This window comes from Saccopteryx leptura, chromosome 1, assembly GCF_036850995.1.
Source record: "Saccopteryx leptura isolate mSacLep1 chromosome 1, mSacLep1_pri_phased_curated, whole genome shotgun sequence".
NCBI classification, from domain to species: Eukaryota; Metazoa; Chordata; class Mammalia; order Chiroptera; family Emballonuridae; genus Saccopteryx; species Saccopteryx leptura.
Genome location: NC_089503.1, coordinates 258,880,864 through 258,903,330, shown reverse-complemented (window position 1 = coordinate 258,903,330; position 22,467 = coordinate 258,880,864). Strand labels below are relative to the sequence as shown.

The 22,467-nt window shown below is 47.6% G+C and overlaps 1 pseudogene; it reads right to left on the bottom strand.

Moving 5' to 3' along the window:
• Window positions 1-310: 310 nt before the first annotated feature.
• On the bottom strand, window positions 311-888 carry LOC136389259 (Fanconi anemia core complex-associated protein 24 pseudogene; annotated as a pseudogene).
• Between the last annotated feature and the right edge of the window lie 21,579 nt (window positions 889-22,467).

The window sequence follows — 22,467 nt, the reverse complement described above, 5'->3', positions numbered from 1 at the left end:
CTAATCGAAGTGACTCTCGGGAAGATAGATCCCTGCTGGCCCTCTTCAGGGTAGCAGAATCAGGGCAGCACCATCGGAGCTACTAACTTCAGTGCCTGCACCCAGAAAGCAGGGCAGGGCAACTGGCACGCTCCACTCAGGCTTCTAGTTGCTGTGAAAGGAAATCTTTCTTCTTGATTCCTAAATGTGAAAAGAAAACAAGATCCTGTAGTTTGTGGTCTAACGGAGAAAACGTAGTAAATGCTGTAAGAGCTGCCATCTGGACCGTGTGAAGAACGCATGGATTTGCTGTGCTCCTGGGCTCCCGTTCTTAGACGGAAGCATTCCTTAGTTGCTGGATACTTGGGAACTTCTGAAGCAGAAGGGGAGCTTTGACTTTCCCAACTCCTGGGATCTGTTGCACAGTTCAAAGTAGGGACACCTCAGAGATCACAGCCTGTTTCTTCCTGAGGAAAAGGTTCTTACTGGGCTTTTTGGTTTGTTCTTGAACTAACTGGATAATGAGGCAGGATGCTTCCACCTGGCTGGCCACTGGTAGCAGCACCATCCCAAGGTCCAGCACAGTAAACTTCTGTATGGCTGGGAAGTACTGTTCACTTCTCTGTGTTTTTTCAACTACTACAATTCCTTGAAGATTCCTGGAATTCTTAACGCAAACAGGCTTCTTTAGGTAGCTATTTCCTGCCACCAAATCAGCTTCCTTGATATAAAGAATGCAGGATCTGACAGACAAGTAAAAATCTATAGGTGCCAGGCCATCCTCAAAACAAGTGTAATTTTCCCTTGCATGCCCTGTGCCAGCAGCGACCCACGCCATTTCCCATTGGCAACAATGCACCCAAAAGGCACGTGCGCAGGGCCTGCGCCACCAGGGGGGTTCCTTTCCATGGTGGCCTAAATCTGCAGAGGGAAATGCAAGACGGCATTTGAGCAGGCTGTTCTTCCTGCACGCGGCCCAACATTCCACTGGAAGCTGGGCTTCTTGGCAGAAGCCGGTCTGCAGTGTCCTCTAAAAGTCTGAATTATTTATCAAAGTCTAAGAATCAGGAGATTTAGTCCTCTCATTTTTGTCACCTGCTGGTTCTGCCCCGTAGCTCCTCCTGTTCAAAGAAACTTATCAGTAAAGTCAAAAGTGGACATCCAGGGCTGACATCAGGGGTTCAGTTAAATAAGTCCACACCCTGAGCTGTGCAGCCTACAAGCTGCTCTTCCTACCCTGTTTCCAGGATGCCAGAAGTCAACTTTCTGTCCTAATCTGAGGCTTTATTGTGGAGCATTTTTCCCTTGAGAAACTGACTCCAAAGTAGTCGTGACATGGGGCACTCTCAATGAGAATACCCATAAGCTCCATCGTGCCAAGCACCATCACCCTGCTTCGTGCCCACACACACTCACATAGTATTTCATGTCTCATTCTCAAATATGGACTAACTGCCTCGGATTTCTGGGCATCTAAAAGTCCCATGAAAGTCAAATAGGGAATGGGAACAAAACTATTCTTAGAGACAGGAATGAATAAATGTTTGCATTTATAAAATAAGAACGAGGTACTATGAAAAAAAATAGGACATCTTGGAAAGTAGAAAAAATATGATCCAAACAAAAAATCCAATAGTAGGGTTGGAAGATAAAACAGTGAAAAATCTTCCAGAAAGCAGAATAAAAAGGACAAATGGAAAATAGAAGAGAGATTTTTTTTTAAATTAAGATTTCATCCAAGAGGTTCCTTATCTGATAAGTGGATGGGAAACAGAGGAGGAAAGTATAAAAGATAATAGTAAATTACAGAGGACTGACCCACTGAGGGCACAGCCCAAGAAGTAAGGAAAGGCCCACATGGGGATGTATTAGCTAGTTATTACCACTTAACAAATTACCCCAAAATGTAGCAGAGCAAAACAATATACATTTATTACAGTCACTGAGTCAGGCATCTGGGTGCAGCTCAGCTGGGTCTTTTTCTTCAGGGTCTCAGGAAGCTGCAGTTAAGAAGCCCACCAGGGTCTTATCCAAAGGCTTGACTGGCATCATCTGTTTCCGAGCTCACCTGACTTCTTGTTGGGATTCAGTTCCTCCTTGAGGGCTGTTCCACTGAGGGCCACTGTCTTGCTGGTTGTTGCCAATGATATCCCTAGCTGGACGTTATCCAAGGTTCTGTGCAAACATCTCCAACACTGAAGCTTATTTAATTAAAGTCAGTAGGAGATGGAGTCATATAGCAAGATGGAGTGACCATCTTTAGAACTCTGGTCACAAAAGTGACATCCCTTCACAAAGTGGCCATATTCTGTTACTTAGAAGACAGGAACTCCAGGAGAGGGGATAACACAAGGGTATGAGAACCAGAAAGTGGAATCAATGGGTGCTGCATTAGAAGCTGCCTGTCCTATGGGACAGATCTGCATACATTTCAGAACACTAGGAATGAAAGATTTTCAAACTTGCTGAAAAAAATAACAGAGGTGTTTGAATTCTCAACAGCGTCATTGGAGCTGGAAGGCGGTGGAACCAAGCTATATGTGGGCAGTGCTCAGGTTTTTCCAAATCATAAAAATATTGTGAGGGTTCCCCAGACAGGTGCTGGAACTGACAGAAACACAAAAAACAACAACAAAATAACAGGACAATTGTCACACACAAACTTATGGTTACTTTTTTAGAAAGGAAGTTTCAGTGAGGGAGCAGCTGATTCCTTAATTTGGGTGGTGGGCATACAATAGTGGGTTTATTATATTGCCTTTTGACCTTTACCTATGTGACAGTCCCAGGGGTCAGAGGGGTCCTCCGGTCTTTTGAGAGGTGAACAAGGGGACCAAAGTGGACGGTGCCTCTAACTGTAGCAGAGGGTGGGGGAGGAAAGGATCGCTGAGAAACGACTGCTGGGCCAGGTCTTCCAGGAGGAGATGAGGAAGGGGGGCTTTTAGAAATCAGGGCACTGCACAGATGAGTCTTACCAGCACTTCTGTCTGGCTTTAAAGGGTCCATCTTCCCATCTCTGGTCCTGGTGCTGGGGATTCTCCTGAAGGCCTGTGGGGGGCAGCAAAGTCCCCCGGCTCAAATTGTTCGTGTCTGCATAATTAAAAAAATAAAGTATCATTACTTATAGATTAAATTAGTGTTTTAATATTTCTTTATTATATCTTGGCTCACTTCTTTTGACCAGTTAATTGTAGAAAATTGAGATAATCACAAAAGAGTTACAAATCATCCGGAACGGTTACCACTGAGCAATTGGTATGATTTGCACTTTGGAGCATTTTAATTCTAATAGAATTTCAGACAAAGTGGACTGGAATTGTACATTTGTAACCTGACTCTTTTTCATCTTCAGTATTGTAGGCATCTTTTTGAGTCAAGTGTCCTAGAATGTCAAAGCTTCTAATGGCGTAACACAATTGGTTTCGTATTTAGGTGCTGCACCAGCATCACCCGGGGCTGGGTGTGAGGCTCAACTCTCTCCAGGAGCTGCTCAGCTCGACACTCTGGACTGCTGCCCAGCCTTGTTAAGAATGCCCAGCTATGTCATGTAGAACATTTAAGCATCTGTTATCTGCGGTGGGGGCTACGATTCTGAGGTTGTTGGTCTTCCAAAAGAATTCCGCATCACCTAGCGTGTGGAGGACCCGGGTTCGATTCCCGGCCAGGGCACACAGGAGAAGCGCCCATTTGCTTCTCCACCCCTCCGCCGCGCTTTCCTCTCTGTCTCTCTCTTCCCCTCCCGCAGCCGAGGCTCCATTGGAGCAAAGATGGCCCGGGCGCTGGGGATGGCTCTGTGGCCTCTGCCCCAGGCGCTAGAGTGGCTCTGGTCGCAATATGGCGACGCCCAGGATGGGCAGAGCATCGCCCCCTGGTGGGCAGAGCGTCGCCCCCTGGTGGGCGTGCCGGGTGGATCCCGGTCGGGTGCATGCGGGAGTCTGTCTGACTGTCTCTCCCTGTTTCCAGCTTCAGAAAAATGAAAAAAAAAAAAAAGAATTCCGCATCATGAGAAGGTTAGGTCTGCTTGGGGCACTATCTGGACAGGAGGTAAAGAGGACATGGTTTGCCCAGAGAACTGACAAGGTTCAGCCCAGCCTTCAAAGAGAATGTGCTTGGGTATTGTACCGGAGTGAATGGTGGCCCCCTCCACACCACACACACAAGTTATAGCCATATGGAACTTGGACCTCTGGAACCTGTGACTGTAACCTTATTTGGAAAAGGGTCTTTGCAGATGTAATTACATAAAGGATTTGAGATGAGCTCATCCTGAGTTATCTGATGGGCTCTAAATCCCATGACAAGTAGTCTTATAAGAGAAAGGCAGAGGAAGATTTGAGACAGAGAAGAGGAAAAGGCCAACTAAAGATAATGGCAGAGATTGGGGTGATGTGGACACAAGTCAAGAAATGCTGGGAGCCCCCAGTAGCCGGAAGAGGCAGACAGGATCCTCCCCTAGAGCCTTCAGAGGGAGTGTGGCACTGTTGACATCTTGACTTCAGACGCCCAGCTTCCAGAACTGAGAGAATAAATTTCTGTTGTTTAAAGCTATTTGTTGCAGTTGCCTTAGGAAACTAATACAGTGTCCAATCAGAGACACAAAGAGACTTCCCTGGGAAAAAGAGGGTGCTATGGCTTTGGTTTCAGGGACCACCCCTGCCTCCTAGATTGATTGCTCACTGCACAGATGGGGAGTTTCTTCTGGCCTAAGATTGTTTAGTAGGTTTGGACAAGAAGCAGCTTTCAAACTCCTCCCAGGCTGCCTTAGTTCTAGGCAGGAGCCATGGCCACCATGTGCAGGTACGAGGACGATTTAGGGAAGACAGGACCCTACGTGTAAGAATGCCTTAACATGACCAGTGGTAGCGGATCGGGCCACCATCAGAACAAGGTAGAAGGGATGATCCGGATCTAGACCATGTCACCTCCCATAAACTCAGGTTCAGACACATCTGGAGCACCTGCCACAGCAAGGGGACCAGGATAGGTACGTGCCAGCAAATCACAGACTCCACTTGACCCTGAGGAATGACTGTGAAGGTGGGTGGTGGTGAAGGACTGCGGCTCAGAACACTCCAGGTGACTGTAGATAAATGGCACAATCTTCCTGGGCTGCACATCCATCACCTACAAACAGGGACAGTGACAACCACTTCCAAAGAAGCTGGTTTCTATACCGAAGTGCCAGTTTGTATTTTCATTTTCTTTTCCATTAAAAAAATGCAATATGGCTCTGGCTGGGTAGCTCACATACAAGAATCAACCAATGAATGCATAAATAGGCAGAAAACAAATCAATGTTTCTTTCTCTCTCTAATCAATAATTTAAAAAAATTTCTTTAAAGACTTTATTTATTGATTTTACAAGGAGAGGAGAAAGAAGGAGGGATGGGGTGTTTCAACTCATAGTTGCTTTACTTTAGTTGCTCATTGTTTGTTGTATGTGCCTTGACTGGGCAAGCCCAAGGTTTCAAACTGGCGACCTTAGCATTAGAGGTTGACCCTTTATCCCACAGGCCAGGCAATAATTAAAATAAAAAAAAAAAAGGATTCAGTATGATAGATTCTATACATAATATCATTCTTACCATTTCTAAGTGTACAATAGGTGGCATTAAATGTATTCACTGTGTTACGTAATGATCACCATCATCTGTACCCAAAGTTTTCACCATTCTCAACATAAACTCTCTACTCCTTAACACTAACTCCCTATTTCTCTCCCCAGACCACAGTAACCTCTGTTCCACTTTCTGTCTCTATGGATTTGCCTATTCTAGGAGCCTCATATGAGTGAAATCATGCAGTATTTGTTCTTCTTTCTCTGTCTGACCTACTGAAACATAGCTTTTGAATGATGCAATTAATTATAAAGGGTGGTGTTGCTAAATCACAGCAGTTCTCACTGACCATGCGGCCGGGGATCCCTCTCTGCCTCCCAGTGCCCTGTTTCCATGGGACAGCCCAGGCTGGGCTTCCTCTCCTCTCCCCTCCCTACTCCAGCCCCAGCTCATATTCCTGCCTTTTAGCTAATTGGAACTGATTGGGTTCTAGGCAGTTCCTGAAGTCTCTCCTTGGTGATTGCAGAGACCCCTGATGTTTGAAGATTAGTTCAGTGAACCCCTGACCCTGAACAATTTAGAGCAGGCGTCCTCAAACTACAGCCTGCGGGCCGGCCACATGCGGCCCCCTGAGGCCATTTATCCGGCAGGGGCACCTCTTTCATTGGTGGTCAGTGAGAGGAGCACTGTATGTGGCGGCCCTCCAACTGTCTGAGGGACAGTGAACTGGCCCCCTGTGTAAAAAGTGTGGGGACCCCTGATTTAGAGCATTTGTGGGCGCCGTGAGCACTGCCACTGTGCCGGAATGCAGGCCTGGGCACCCTTGCTGAGGGGTCAGACTGGATGTGGCTGTGCGTGCAAATGCCTGTGTTCAACTCATTCCATCACGAGACACCCACGCCCACCTTCATCTTTCCTCTCCCTTTGTGATTTTCTCCCCCCCACCCCATTGCCGAATGGCAAGGTTCTGGTGGGAAACCTCTGGGAGAGGGTCGTTTAGTTTTCCTCGCACTGTTAACATTTGGACAAAATAAGACACCTTGAGAATGCCACCTTCTCCCCGACAGCAGCTCCCCGAACAGCATTCTCCCTGCTCCATAGTCTTGCTTTCCGAGGTTTCAGTTTTCCCTGGTGTGATGCCAGTGGCTGAGGCCAGGCAGGGTCACACTGGATTGGGCAGTGGGGGGCAGTTGTGTTAGGCTTGTTTGTGGGGTTACCAGCTGCAAGCACTTTGCTTGATTAGTGCGTGAGCACATGGCAGAGGCACGTGTGCATAACCTGTATAAGGATATGAGTGTTTGTACTCGAGGGAGAGAGATGAGAGACTGGGGATTGCGGATGAGCCGATACGCAGATGCGTGGATTGCCTGCCCGCCACTGAGGGGCCATTTTGCTGCTTGCCTGAGATGCAGTTTCTCCTGCCTGTGTGCTTGTCCGCCATTGTGAGACTTTATTAAATGGAATGGCCCAGCCCTTTCTGGCTCCGCAGTTTTTCTACCGTCTGCCTGAATCCAATGTGAACCTGCCTGGCCTCGGCCACTGGCATTACAGGCAGATGGTAGAAAAACTGCAGAGCTGGAAAGCATTGGGTCATACCCGTTTATTGGAGGCTCACAAGGACAGCTGAGCAAATAAACAAAAGGGAAAGAGCTAATAAACAAAGAAAAACCTGCTACTAGCAGTAAGGGCAAGGGAGCAAGGAGAACCACACCTCATGGTGGCAGGAGAGCGATCTGGGAGAATCAAGCCCAGGGGAAGCACCCATAGCCTTATACAGGCTACGCACACATGCCTCTGCCATGGGCTCATGCACTAATCAAGCACAGTGCTTGCGGCTGGTAACCTGTGAGCAAACCTAACACAGCTGCCCCACATTCCACCCCTTTAGGGTTGCTCGCCTCACAATCTATGCAACAGGCTTCTTCCGCGATGGTCCCTGTGTGAGGAGTGAGGTACAGTACAAAAACCAAAACAGTACAGTCTACAGCAAAGCACAGCTATGGGCGAAATGATAAAGTGGTCAGCGGCACCAAGCTCATCCTGGAGCTTTTGACCTCAGGCTGCCTCTTTCACAGAGCTCTCGGCTTCCTCTCACAGGGCTGTAAAAAACACCCAGCCTATGGCCCCCAAAAAGGACAGCCATGGGAACCACACCCTGGAGAACAGTGACCACTCCTATGTCACCAGCCATCCTTGTCACTTGGCATCTCCAATGGATTTTAGCTCCAGGGGACAGAACTCAGGGGTCACCCCCTGCTTCCTCTACCACTGCTTCCTTTCTTCCTTCTTCTCTCCCTCCCTCCCTCCTTCCCTTCCTTCTTCCTTCCTTCCTTCCTTCCTTCCTTCCTTCCTTCCTTCCTTCCTTCCTTCCCTCCCTCCCTCCCTCCCTCCTTTCCTTCCTTCCTTCCTTCCTTCCTTCCTTCCTTCCTTCCTTCCTTCCTTCCTTCCTCCTTCCTTCCTTCCTTCTTCCTTCCTTCCTTCCTTCCTTCCTTCCTTCCTTCCTTCCTTCCTTCCTTCTTCCTTCCTCCCTTCCCTTCCCTTTCTTTTCCTTCCTTCTTTCCTTCCTTCCCTTTTTTTCAACTTCCTTTCTTTTTTAAAATAATTTTGTCAAGATAAAATTTACTTCCTATGAAGCTCACTCACTTAAAATATACAATTCAACAGTTTTGCAATCATCACCATAACCTAATTCTAGAACATTTCTATCATCCCCAGAGGAGACCCTGTCCCCATTAGCAGTCACTCTCCATCCTCCTCCCCCAGCCCTGGCAACCATTAATCCACTTTCTGTCTCTAAGGATCTGTCTGTGCCTGGCATTTCGTAGAGATGGAATCTTGCATCACGTGGGCTTTGGGGACTGGCTTCTTTCACTCAGCATGACCTTTCAAGGTTCATTCCAGAGGCACCCTTCCCAGCTTATCAAACTTGGTGTAGAAAACCAACCGTGTTTCTGCTGAGGACAGGGGAAGGCCTCAAAGTCCCTGCCTGATGTGAAAAAGACTAACAACAACAGCATCAATAATAATAACAGTTGGCCTTTACAGAGTGAGCACCTTGAGCAAGGACAACTGTTGTCCCCAGTTCTCAGGACACTCACTGGCTACCCAGTGACAGAGCTGTGATCTCATTACCTCCTCACCCTCCCTCCCTCACAACCCCCAGTAACAAGCCTATTTTCTGCCCCTGGCTTTGCACTGTCAGCCTGGAAAGCTATTCCCAGCAGCCTTTGCATGGCCCATTCCTTCCTGATGGGGTTGTGGCTAGCAGCCCCTCTGCACCTGTGGGTGGGAGAAGATTGCCCAAAATGGCAGCTTTGGGACTGGGCACCTGGCAAAGAATTTGGCCCCATCGTAAATGTTCTTATTACCTGTGGAGCAGCTGTGTTAGGCTTGCTCACAGGTTACCAGATGCAAGCACTTTGCCTGATTAGTGCATCAGCACGTGACAGAGGCACGTGTGCACAGCCTATATAAGGCTATAGGTGCTTGTGCTTGAGAAAGATGAGAGATGGGAATTACGGACGTGTAGATTGCCTGCCTGCCACTGAGAGGGGCCATTTTGCTGATTGTTTGCCTGAGAGGTGGTTTTCCCCCTGCCTGTGTATTGTCCACCGTTGTGAGACTTTATTAAATGGAATGGCCCTTTCTGGCTCCACAGTTTTTCTACCATCTACCCAAATCCAATGTGGACCTGCCTGGCCTTGGCCACTAGCATTAATACCACCCTTCTCCTCACCAAAAAAAAAAAAAAAAAAAAAAAAAAAGGAAAAGAAAAATAAGGCATGGTTTTTTCAGTCTGATTAATCTTTTTTTTTAATTGTTTGATTTTAGTGAGAGAGGAAGGAAGAGAAAGAGAGAAATACTGATGTATTTCTGTATGTGCTCTGACCAGGGATCAAACTGCATTTTAGGATGATGCTCTAACCAGCTGACTTATCTGACCAGGGCCTGACATATTAAGCTTTAAAAAAAAAATTTTAATCTTATATTGTTATTATTGCACAAACTAAACTTTGCATTTCATATCATCCACTGACTGTTTATTATGCCAGAATAGTACAACTGAGTTCTCAATTTAAATCTACACCCCTTTAAGAACCAAATCTCTAAGAATAAAAGTCTCTTCTTTACCGTTAAAAAGTCACAAATGATCTGTTTTATAATACTGAGATTAATTTGCTGTTATAAAGAATTTGTCAGTAAAAAATTAAGTGCTGTTAAAATGGGAGGAGGAGAGGTTGGCTTTTGTCATGAGCCGAAGTGTGTCTCTCCTCCCCCCTCAGATTTATGTCCAAGTCTTAATCCCTGTCTTGGAACCTGTGAATGTGACCTTAGTTGGAAATCGAGTCCAGCCCCCCCCCCCCAGGCTTGTGGCTTCCTGGATGACACACTGTCACCGGCAACATGGGAGACGTGAGATGACAGGACACTGGGGGGCGGGGGTGGAGACAGACTGCAGGAAAGAGCTCAGAATGAGCATTCCCAAATATCACCCCCCAGTGTGTCTTCCCCCAGCGACAGGAGCACAGGCACTTAGAAAGCCCCATGTAAAGGTTTGTGTCTCTCTATTGAAGGAACACCATGGCATGTCACAAGTCATTTTGCATAAAACGCCTTCAGAAATCTTTTTTTTTTAAGTCTGCTTCATAATTGCAGAATAACTGTGAAGTGCTTTTGCTCGGCCACTGCCTAGGTCCGCCTCGGAACTGCACCTATCTACCCCCCCACCCTGAAGCCAATCTGTGGACAGTATTCCCTGCAGCCTCGTGTCCCCATGTCCCTTGAGGCAGCTCTGGGAGGGTGGTGCAGATGCTGCTCTGTGACCGCATGAATCGCCGGCCCACAGCCAGGTCAGATCTGGACCCAGAGGCCACAGGCTTCTAACTCTTCAGGGGAAAAGTACGGTGCCGACAGGAAAATATGTGTTTGGTTTGTAAGTTGAGCTAACCCGCTGTGGAAGCGATTGAAGAGACAGTAAAATGGAAACCCATGTGGTCAGGATTTTGGCTATGCTCCTGATTTGGCTTTGCTTGACAGCAAGGCGGGCGCAGTCCTAGGGAGCTCTGCAGAGAGCTGATGGACGAACCTGAGACCCTTTCGCCTTCTAAGATCATCAAGCATCTGCTGAGTGAGCTGTTTAGGAATGGGTCCTGGTCCAAGGTCGTGGAGGGAGCGGGGCATGGAATGGGGGGCAGATAAGGCCCTTAACAACAGAAACACACGAGTCATTTTTAACCAATCAAAAAGAGGGAGACAGACCAAATGCAGTTAATGAACGCTCGCACATCATGCTGTGAGAAACAGTTTTAGAAGTCAGGCTGGGCCACAGTGAAGCCTTAGAGACAACTGAAACATCCATCAGGAGAATGGTCCAGTAAACAAGGTAACCTTGGCATGAGGGACATCAGGCAGCTGACAGTAAAGGTGAAGGAGACACATATGCTGATGTGGAAAGATATATGATAGATTATATATGAAAGAAACTGTTGTAAAAACAGTATTAGTTTCCTCTGGCTGCTGCAATAAATTATCATGAAACTCCTGGCTCAAAACAACAAAAATTATTCTTCTATTTCTGGAAGCCAGAAATATGAAATCAGTATTACTGGGCTAAAATCAAGGTGTCAGCAGGGCTGGTTCCTTCTGGAGGCTCCAGAGGAGAATCCACATCCTTGCCTTTTCCAGCATCTGAGAGGCCTCCTGAGTTCCTTGGCTCGTGACCCCTTCCTTCCTGCATCACTCCAACCTCTTGCTTCCATTGTCACACCTGCAACTTCTGTGGAAAACTGCCCTCTGCTTCCTTCTCATAAAGACACCTGGGATTACATTTAGGACCTACCTGCAAATACAGAATAATCTCCCCATCATATCAAGATCCTGAATATAATGATGTCTGCAAAGTCCCCTTTCCCATAACCATAACATTTGCAAGTCGATCTGATAACTGAGGCAGCTACTAAGTGACTAATGGTCAAGGAGCAGAAACAGTATGGAAACACTGAACTAAGGGACTATTCACATCCCAGGTGGGACAGAGCAGGATGACGCAAGATTTCATCATGCTACTCAGAATGATATGCAATGGGAAACTTATTCGTTGTTTATTTTTTGAATTTTCCATCTAACATTTTCAAACCATGGTTGACCAGGTAGGTATGGGTCAGTTTTGTTATGTTTGCTCACGGGGTTACCAGCTGCAAGCATTTTGCCTGATTGGTGTATGGATGCGTAGCCGTGCCACGTGTGCACAGCCTATGTAAGGCTATGGGTGCTTGAGCTAGAGAGAGATGGGGGATTGCGGATGGCGGATTGCCTGCCCACCGCTGTGAGGGGCCATTCTTGCTGTTTGTTTGCCTGAGAAGCAGTTTTCCCCTGCCTGTGTGCTTGTCTGCTGTTGTGAGACTTTATTACATGGAATGGCCCAGAGCTTTCTGGCTCTGCAGTTTTTCTACCGTCTGCCCGAATCCAATGTGAACCTGCTTGGCCTCGACCGCCAGCATTACACCTGGCGTAGTGGGCAGGGTTCAGAGCAGATGGGTATGGAGCCGCTGACTGCCTTGAAGGGTGGGGCAGAGGAATGGTTGCTGTTCTCCAGTGTGTGGTTCCCTGTGGCTGTCCTTTTGGGGGCCATAGGCTGGGTGTTTTTAAAGCCCTGTGAGAGTAAACTGAGAGCTCTGTGCGAGAGGTGGCCTGAGGTTGGAAACTCTAGGATGACCTATGGGCTGAATGGCAACAACGGCACAAGCTGGAACAGTCACTAGAGAAAGATCTGCAGATCCGAGAACTGCAAGTCAGACTGCAGGCTGAGAACCAGCCACGGTGTGAAATTGAAGCAAGCGCTGAAGAAGGAGGCCAAACGGGTTGGTGAGTTGCAGTTTCCCTGGAAGTTGAACGTTGGTAGTGGCAGCTGTTAGAGGAACAACTGTGGGTTCAACTTCAGGCTGAGAGACAGCAGCCACAGCAGTTGAAGATGGCTGTGCCAGTGGAGTGGCTCTGAGTCGGTGGGAGCAGGTGTTTCCAGCTCCTCTTTTGAGGATGAGGAGGCTCAGGCTGAAGCTGCCAACCACACACTCAGAGCTTGGCCAGAGGTTGTCCAGAAGGTAAAAACCCAGCAGCAAAGAGTACCTACTGAGCCCCTGGTAAGCTTGCTGTGACTGGGACACAAGGGTGGATGGCATCATCCTCTCTGGAGCAGAGTTGGAGAGGTTGGCCACTGTTGCCATGCGCTCCTCCTTGGGGCAGCATCTTCAGAGCTGCCATGATGACAAGGATGAGGGAGGAGGCCTGAGGCCCCATGTGAACCTAGTTGCCTGTAATGGACTGTTACCTTGGTGATTTGCACAGACAGCTGGGGTGTCTATCATGAACTGACTCTTGGATTGAGACCAAGGGGAGCACTGGCTCCCTTACTGGATGGACATGCCACTCATGGACAGTACTCTGGATTTTGAATGAGAGACCTCAACAGGGGTGCCCAGCTTCAGTGGAGGCCCTCCTGCATCAGGCAGCTGCTCCCATCCAGTTGCAGATATGCACCAAGGACTCTGCTCAAGCCAGTCTTTGGGCTGCAGGGCAATGTGCTTTTGCTTACCCCCACAGCCCTCCTTAAAGGCCAACGGCTGCAATGGACATGGCTCCGGACTGTACAAGCCACCCATCTATGATGGGTGGCTTTGTTGGCACCATAGGGTAGGGGGATAGAGATGTACCTTCAGTTAACTCCCTGAACAACCAGCACCTAGCTGCCTAAGGTAGAAGTGTATTATCTCTTGAGTGTTCAGGGAGACAGCATTATGAAGGGCACCTTTGTAATTTCTTTATGGCCCATAATGACTTCTCCCATTTTGCTGCACATTGAACCAGCAGATCCTGGTGTGCAGGCCAATAAGGTTTGGTCTTCCCACCCGAGGTGGCCTCTGGTACCTGCTACTGTGCTGCCTGCAGACAGAACTCTGGCTTGTGTTCTGCCAGAAGGGAAAGATTTGCCTCTTTTGGTGCCAACCAGCCAAATATGCTTTTTGTTTCTGTTGAATCATGGGCACTTGCTGTGAACCAGCGCAGCTAGTAATTCCAGGTCCTGTGGGAGAAGGATGTGGAATGAAGAAAATAGGCTTAAAGAGAATTAGGATGGGCTCAGGAGGCCTTTGCAAGCTGATGGCAAGATGGAACGAAATAGCCCCCAGTTTGCTTTCTTATATAGCCATGTGGCAATAAGGAAGCCTTTGATACAAAGTCACACATCTGAGGCAAAAACAGAAATTCTTTTAAGGCATAAACAGGAATCCATTTAAGGCGTAAACAGCAACCCCCCCCAACATGCATAAGTGAAATCAGCCAACATCTGAACAAACAAAGGGTGAGAGGAAGGGCACGTAAATTGCTTCTAGCAACTTAAGCAAGCAAATGAAGTGGGGGCTATGGGATGAGCGCAAATACTCAGCTTCATAGCCAATATGGAGGAGTTGGGGGAGCACTTAGCCTTTTGCTAAGCCTTGAACTTACAAAGGCTTTTTTGCCACTTGCAGTCTCCCACATATCCCCCTTTTCTTTTTTCTTTTTCATTTGTGTGCTGAGATTTGCACTCATCTGATTTCCTAGTTTCCCAGATTCTAATTCGAAGGAAGACTGAAACAATACAGATTAAACACAAAATTAGTATAGCCAATGCTAACAGATGTCCAAACAAGTATCCTATTAAAGGGATTAAAGCCTTTTAAATTATTAAGCAAATTCTTAGTCAATACAGCAGGGTCTATAATAGAGTCTTTGCTGTTTTGAATGTCCTTAGTATGTTAATGTATTTCACTAGGTCCATGCTGACACCATCACTGTTCCATATTCTCTGTAGATGCAACCCAACCCCATCCACTTCAGTCCCATTGAGAATTGTCACAAAGAGCAGGAAAAGTCCACATGGCACTGGAACTGTTGTCACTCTCTGTAGCCGGTTTCCAAGTTCTATGACCACTGCTTTCAGCACATTAAGCTTTTGCCTTAAGCTTAATGGGCATTCTGGATCTCTGGAACCAGGTTGCTTTCTAGGGGCTTATGTCAATCTATGATGAGGCTTCATGTTCCTTGTTCCTCACTGCCATTCAAAGAGGGCCTATTGATGGAACATACTCTCACCCCTAAGTTAGTAATTTGATTCAATTTTGCCACTTAGGGCCAGTTACTATATTCTGGTATAACATGAGAGACTTAGGCCGTTGCTCGGCTGGTATAAAATGCCTCTCAGTTGCCTCAAATCCTGAGGAGGGAATAATCAAAAAAAGTAATTGCTCTTGTGCAGTGAGTCTCTCCTCTTATTTCTTGCTCTCAAATCGTGTAATAGCCTCCAGTTTCCTGATTTCCTTTAATGACAAATATAGGCATATTCCATGGGCTATTAGAAGCTTCAGTGTGCCCAAGCTGTAGCTGCTCTTGTACCAATCAAGCAGCTGCCTTAAGTTTCTCCTGAGAAAGAGGCCATTGGTCTACCCATACAATATTATCTGATTTCCAAGTAATTGGGTCTGCACAATGCATTATTGGGGTAGCAGGAGCTACCAAGGCCCCTCTTCTAAATTTTGATACCCTAATCTATGCCTTCTGTTATTGGGTGTCACTTCTATGGGGGTGAGAATCCCCCACGGTTCTTTCCCTGATCCCTTAGTGGGCAAAAATCCCTGATCAAGCATTTGAGCACTGACTAAATCATTAGGACTGATAAATAATGCTCCCATATTTTTCAAAACATCTCTACCCCACAAATTAACAGGCAATCCAGGGAGCACATAAGGCTGAAAAAGTCCAGTATGACCTTCTTTCTCTTCCTACTGTAAGAAACTTAAGAGCTTTGTTGGGGGGACTTACTTTTCCCTATGCCTTGCAGCTCAATGACTGCTGCGTATGTGGACCAAGAAGAAGGCCAATGTTGCCTCTGAATTTACACATTTGTATTGTTCCATTTCAGGGTATTAGAGGAGCCAAATTCTTGATTTCTTCAGGGCCTCTTTTGCAGAATGTGGCCTGACAAGTAGCCAACTGCCTGAAGTAGCTTAAGACAAATCCTTGAAATGACTTATCAGGGCCCTGCTTAATTTTGCTTAATTCCTTTGTTTCCTAGATCTGAGTAAAGCTTTACATACAAACAAGACAATTACAGTTCAGAAACACAAGTATAACACATAAATCTGATTAATATTTAAATCTAAATGAGTGCTCCTTACAAGTTCCAATTTTAAAGCAAAAATGTAGGGATGAAACTATTTTATTTTTTCAATATTTAAGCCAGCATTTCCAATTTTTGCATGCAAGAACTTAATTCAGGCCTTAAAAGTCTCATTTTAGACAACATCAAACAAAGACTAAACAGAAACTAGAATTAGACAAACCAGAGAGAAACATGGGATTTCAAAGCACAAACTAGAAAGATGCCTGCTTGATCTCAGTCAGGGCATTTTCTGACAGAGTGACTGATGATGGATGGGACTAAATAAAATTTCCCCAAGAAAATTTTCTTGGCAGCTGCTGGGATATTTTCTATAGTCAGATCCAACACAGGTCCCCTGCCTCAATTTCCAGGCAGAGAATAAGAAACAAAATGGTAATTCGGAAGATTGTAGTTAAAACATTAAAGAAAATCAGACCATAACAGGAAAAGCTGTAATTGTCCTAATACCTGAGTCTCCTATCCATTCTCAAATTCTATAGTTGCTGTAACCGGCAGTTCAGATTGACTATGCTGAGATTCAACTTCAGCTGAGCGGCAGACTAAGCAGCTGGAGAGAATCAGAGGCAGCCACACTGTCCTACGTTCCTCAGCCCTCAAGCCGCAAAGTACAGCTCCAACTGCCAGAGAGACTGCTACTTTTATTCCTCCTACCATAGTCTCCTCACACCACGCCTTCTCAGAACTTGACGTACTTGCTCCCCTGTAGCAGAAATAACCATTCCCTCCTCCAGGAACCAGGGGCACACATCTTGAGCATATCGCAAAAAGCATTCTAGCTGCATAACTATTCTTACAAAAAGGTCCTTAGCTTTTGACCCTAACTGTCCCATAATTTATTACTCCCAACTATACTCTCCCCAAAAACTTTACTTACTGTGCACACTTGGGGAATTCCGTCATCTGCCTTTAGTTTTCTCATACTCAAGTCCCTGTTTGGGCACCACTTTCCATGAACCAGTGTGACTAGTAATTCCAGGTCCTGAGGGAGAATGATGCAGAATGAAGAAAATAGGTTTAAAGAGAAATAGGATGGAATCAGGCGGCCTTTGCAAGCTGATGGCAAGACAGAACAAAATAGCCCCCAGTTTGCTTTATTATATAGCCATGTGGCAATAAGGAAGCCTTTGATACAAAATCACACATCTGAGGCAAAAACAGGAATTCTTTTAAGGCATAAAAAGGAATCCATTTAAGGCATAAACAGGAATCCCCCCACCATGCATAAGTGAAATCAGCCAACATCTGAACAAACAAAGGGTGAGAGGAAGGGCACGTAAATTGCTTCTAGCAACTTAAGCAAGCAAGTGAAGTGGGGGTATGGGTGAGTGCAAATACTCAGCTTCATAGTCAATATGGAGGAGTTGGGGGAGAAGTTAGCCTTTTGCTAAGCCTTGAACTTACAAAGGCTTTTTGCCAATTGTAGTCTGGCACAGGCACTCTTTATATACACTGGATAGTAATCCCTTACTAGATACAGGACTTGCAAATATTTTGTTCCATCCTGTGAGTAGTCTAAAGTCCTATTGTTCAAGCCACCCAATTTATGATAATTTGTTACAGCAGGCACAGGAAATTCATCCTATGCTCTTCTTCCCATGCCCCTACCAGACTGGGAATGCATGTATGGTGTATACATGCGCACACGTGCGTGCGCGCGCACGCACACACACACACACACACACGCACGCACGCACGCACGCAAGATATTACAGCTATTGTTGGAGGAGAGCAAACACCACATGCATCAGTGAGAGTGCTGGGGAGATCCCTGCGTGGATTTTTCTCCATCTGTAAAGGTGCCCTGGAAGGCACTTCTTGCCCCTAGGAGATTCCCAGCAGCCTTTGCACCTTTCTTCTGAGTGACATTTCCTGCTGGCTGTTGCTCTTTTCTGGATACATTGAAGTCCTTGAGAAGACATTGATGCTGGCTCCCTGGACCATTTGGGTTTGGGGAAAACCCAAAGCCTACCTACCTTCCGTGCTCTTTTCTGAGGTCAGGTAAAGCCAGAGGAGGATCCTCTCTCAAAGCCCACCCTGGACCCCAGGCCCTGGGAATGGGCTCATGCTGGCTGTGTGCAGAGGTCTGCTCCTCCATGGAGTCAGCAACCCTGGTCCTCACATGCTGGGCCAAGGGGACACAGCACACAGGAAGACCCCTGCAGTCCCCAGCCACCTGCTCCCTCAGCACCTGGACATGCCCTCAGGCAGAAGGAGGTAGAATCCCTTGGGTCTTGTTTCAAATTACCTCCCTGCATTCTTCTCCCTTCTGTCCACCCTGCTTCCCACCCCCTGCACCTCACTCCCTGCTTTGAGGGGATTACACATGGCATCTGTTTCATCTGTTTGTCCCTTGTCCTGTGGATGGTCATGCAGGCTGCTTCTGGTTATTCACTGCCCCTAATGATGCAGCTGCTTGGCAGTCACCTTGGTTACATCCCTTTCCTTTTGGCTGGCTCAGAGGTCACATAAATTTTTAGCTTCATTAGTGTCACTGCTGATCCCAAGTGATATGGTAGCTGTGCCCTCTTGGGCAGTGAGCATCACACCCCACAGCTGTTTCTGCACACAGGTATGCTCTGTTTCCTGTCTTTGAGGTATCTGGAGGGGCTGGGCTGGGTAGGGCAGATGTGAACTATGAGGGCTTTACTAGAAGATCCTGCTTGGTGACCCTGTGGACCGTGCTTGTAGGCTGGCACTTCTTCCTGGTCTCTCAGCACTGCCTCTGCTGTCCCCACATCTACTCCAGTTCCTGTATTGCCCCTTCAGCATCTGCTATGGCAGATCCTCTGTGTCCTTAAGTCCCTAAAGGCTGATGGAGGACACTGCCTGGAAAGCCCATGTGCCTGGGAGCAGAGAGGGCTCCAGGGAGGCTTCTGGAAGGAGCAGGAGTTGGGCAGGCACAGGAGGAAGGTGGAGGGGCAGAGTTTGAACAAAGGCAGGCACTGGGGTCAGCATGGGGTGCAGGAGGAACTAGGCCGAGGCTGGGCCATCAAGGCAGCCTCAGGGCAGCCCCAAGCTTGGACTTGGTTCCAATAAACACTAAAGAATCTCAGGCCAGTTGACGGGGGTTGATCCTGGAGGAGGACTTGAACATGACATTGTAAAGAGGTGCCCCCCTCAGAGGCAACTACAACAGGGGGACAATCTTTGAGCTGGAGACAGTGGAAGGGGCCGGAGGGGACACCCTGCATTCAGGAAAGAAAGGGGTGTTAGTTCACTCCTGCTGTTTACCAGAGGGGAATGGAGGCTCAGAGAACGGGTACCTGAGGCCAGGCTATCAAGGGCCTGGAGGCGCTGTGGGTCTGAAAGGCTGGCCCACTAGCCAGTCTTAGCTTCTTCACAGGGCTCTGCTATTCAGGCTTCTGCACTGCACCAGTCTCCAGGACGGGGGCCAGGGGGGGGGGGTAGGCACAGCGGGCCCTGCATGGTGGGGAATGAAGAGGACCTGGAGACGCAGCACCCCTGTGCGGGGGAGGGACAGGTCCATGGAGGCGCCGTGGGTGGGCGGCTGGGAGGTGGACAGGCGGGATGGATGGAGGGACAGTACAGGGAGGGGATGGATTTGGAGAGGATAGTGGGCCAGGCTGGGAAAACAGAGGGGGCAGGTCAGGTCGATGTGGGGAAGTGGTTGGGTTGGGCCGAATCTGGGGGTGCATCCGGGCAAGGGGCGAGTCCCGGGAGGGAGTCGATGGAGGGGTTGAGTTCAGTGGCGGAGCACAAGCAGATCCGTGGATGGGGCGGGTCCCGCTGCCCCAATCTGGCCGCATGTGGAGTGGGGCGCACGGTGTGGGGGCTGTGAACAAAGGGCCCCCCGAAAGCGCAGCGAGGACACAGCCTCCGCGTTGGGTGGGACCTAGAATTTCGTCCCCCAATATTTGCGAGTTGGACTGGAAAAGGGGGCACTCTGAGGCTTCAGAAGTGGCCCCGTGGAGGAACGGGGACTCCCAGAGCTCAGGCTGCGAGTCCACCTACCCCAAGTCTCCTTCTTGGGTGACCGGGGCTGTCGTCCTGGCGATGATTTAAAGTTATCCGTGGCATCAAGGTAAGAGGTGTGCGTTTTGGCTGAGAAATGGGAAAGAGTTTGTTTTCCTAGGAAGGAGGTGTGTGTGTTGGGGGGGTGTTTGTTTGTCTTCCACATTTTTCTTGAAGTTTGCTTACAGAACTTCTGTTGGGTTGACAGTGAGAAGGTGAATTAACTAGCTGCTAAGGAGAGTTTCCCGTGAGCTGGCTTCATAGGGAACTTTTCCAGACTTGCCAAGTTCCGGTGAGCCCTGCAAAGCGGTGGGTTCAGCGGGGCTGCCTCCAACTGCCCAGGCTCAGCTGTTCAGTCCCGCTCAGCCTTTATGAGGTTGCTTGTTCACGCAGCCCTTATTTGGAAGTTCCCAGAAAACCAGTGGGACTGGATGGGCAGTGGCTCCTCCAGCCATACCACTCCTTTGGCATTACAACTTGAAAAGTAAGATACCACACTATGTTTTGAGCTATGGGATTTTCCTCCCCTTGGTCTTGTGAAGTTGAAACCCAGAAAACTTGTTCTGATGGGACACCTTTTAGAATATCATTTCTCAGCCAGGGGGCAATTTTTGTCCCCTTGGGGTCATTCAGCAGTGTCCACAGGCGTTTTGGGATTATAATATCCAGGGGGAGGCAATGCTACTGGAATCTGCTGGGTAGAGGCCAGGGATGCTGCTAAACATCCTACCACACACAGATTAGCTCCCAACACACAGTATGACACGACCCTAAATGAGAGACCCTGCCTTATAAGGATCAAGTTCAGAATCCCTTTGTTGAAGAGTTTTAAACAGAGTGTTTGACTATGAAACTACCATGCTGGGAGACGCAATGACTGATTTAGGGTTCAAGATTAGCTGGCCTCCGGTCCTCAGTCCACCAGCCTGAAGGGTCTCATTTTAGGAAAAGCCCTATATTGTACCCCTTGTGGTTTTTCATAAGAAATCCTGGCTGCAGAAAGCAACATGGATTTGCACACTGTTTCAGACCAACATGGTCTACACTTTACCAACACTAACTACCCTTTTCAGGTCCAAAGGATGAGAAGCCAGTGTCAGCCGAAATGCCAGGGTTGACAGTGATTGGCTGGTGAGCCTACCACCAGCTGCAGCTCCTGAACCACGGGGAAAGTTTATCTGGTTCCAATGGGTCCTCTGGGATTTTGGGTGAAGATGCTAACTCAGACGTGGGTAAGGGCTTTAAAGGCAACCAGGGAATGCAAACACATGGATTGTCTATTCCCCAGATGATATTCCTCACTCAGCACATACTAGGTGGGAGGCCTCAGGGACAATTGGGAGCTGGATGGAAAGACTCTCTCCTAAATGAGATCACATTCCAGTGCAGCAACGAGACAGGCCACATAAGAGCTCAGGGTCACCGTACACCCAGGTTGGTACTTGAGTTAGATAGTAACAACACATCCCTAAGGTGACTATGTGCTCTTGACAGAGTACTCAGAATCACTTCTGAGACCAGCACTGCCTGCCCAAGGGAGCTGACGCTACACATCACATATGAAACAAAGTTCTTCTCATGCTCAAGATGGTACATGTACATTCCTAGCATTACTGCACGTTCTGTTGGATGCTGGAGTCAGAGAGGGCACATAGGATCCAGGGTCAGTGTACATTCTGGTCAGTTCTGGATCTGGACATCCACAAAATCCAGGGTCATTGCATGCTCCAGAATGTATAGTTACATTCTCAGTATCAATGAATGCTCTTTGCACGGCTGGGGCCAAACACAGTGCATAGGAACCCAGTTTGTAAGCACTCAGTGCTGACGTCGGAACATGGAACCCCAGGGTCACTACTCGTTCCAGTCATTGTTGGATCTGCCCTGGGCACCTTTGAAATTAGGGTCTTTACTCACTCTCATTAGTGCTGGAGTCATATAGTAGATGGTCAGTCCCCGAGATCTTTGCAGGCTCTGGTCAGTCCACCATTTGGACAGTACACGTAGGAATGCAGGGTGTGTGAACTCTGGTCATTTTGCGTGCCAGACAGAGCACAGTGGACTCCCAGGGTCAGTGCTGCAGCCAGATTGTACTCAACAGAAACCTATTGTATCTTTTGAAATGCCAAACTTTTCATTAAGTTTTAATGAAATCTAGTTTATTAGTGATAAGTATCTTATTCATGGAATCTCTAACAAAAGTTCACAAAGCTTTTCTCCTATGTGCTTTTATAGTTTTACATTTAGATCGCTGACCCACATTGAATTGAGCTGAGTGTTCAATGTACAATAATGGACTGAATTCCACATAAAGTGCCCTGGACCTCCCCACCTGTTGTGGACCATAAATGGCAAAAGGCCATTTTAGATTCGATGTTTAGCAAAAGGTTAAGTTCTCCTCTCTCCATCTCCATATTTGGCTATGATGCTGAGTATTTGCACCCACTCTACTTGCTTCCTTGGGTTGCTGGAAGCAATATACATGCCCTTCCTCTGACTCTTCGTCTGTTTCAGATGTTGGTACATTTCACTAATGTATCTTGTTTTTGTCTTGGGAGAGTTCCTGTCTTAGCCTTGGATGTGCAACTTTGTATCAAGGTCCTTGATTTGCATATGTCTATATAATAAAGCGAACTGGGGCTATGGGGCACTTGGATACTGCCAGGCATTTTGAAGAGTCCTTCCGGTCCCATCGTTTTTGTTTTGGTAAGTGTGTTTCCTTAATTCCGCACCGTTATTAGT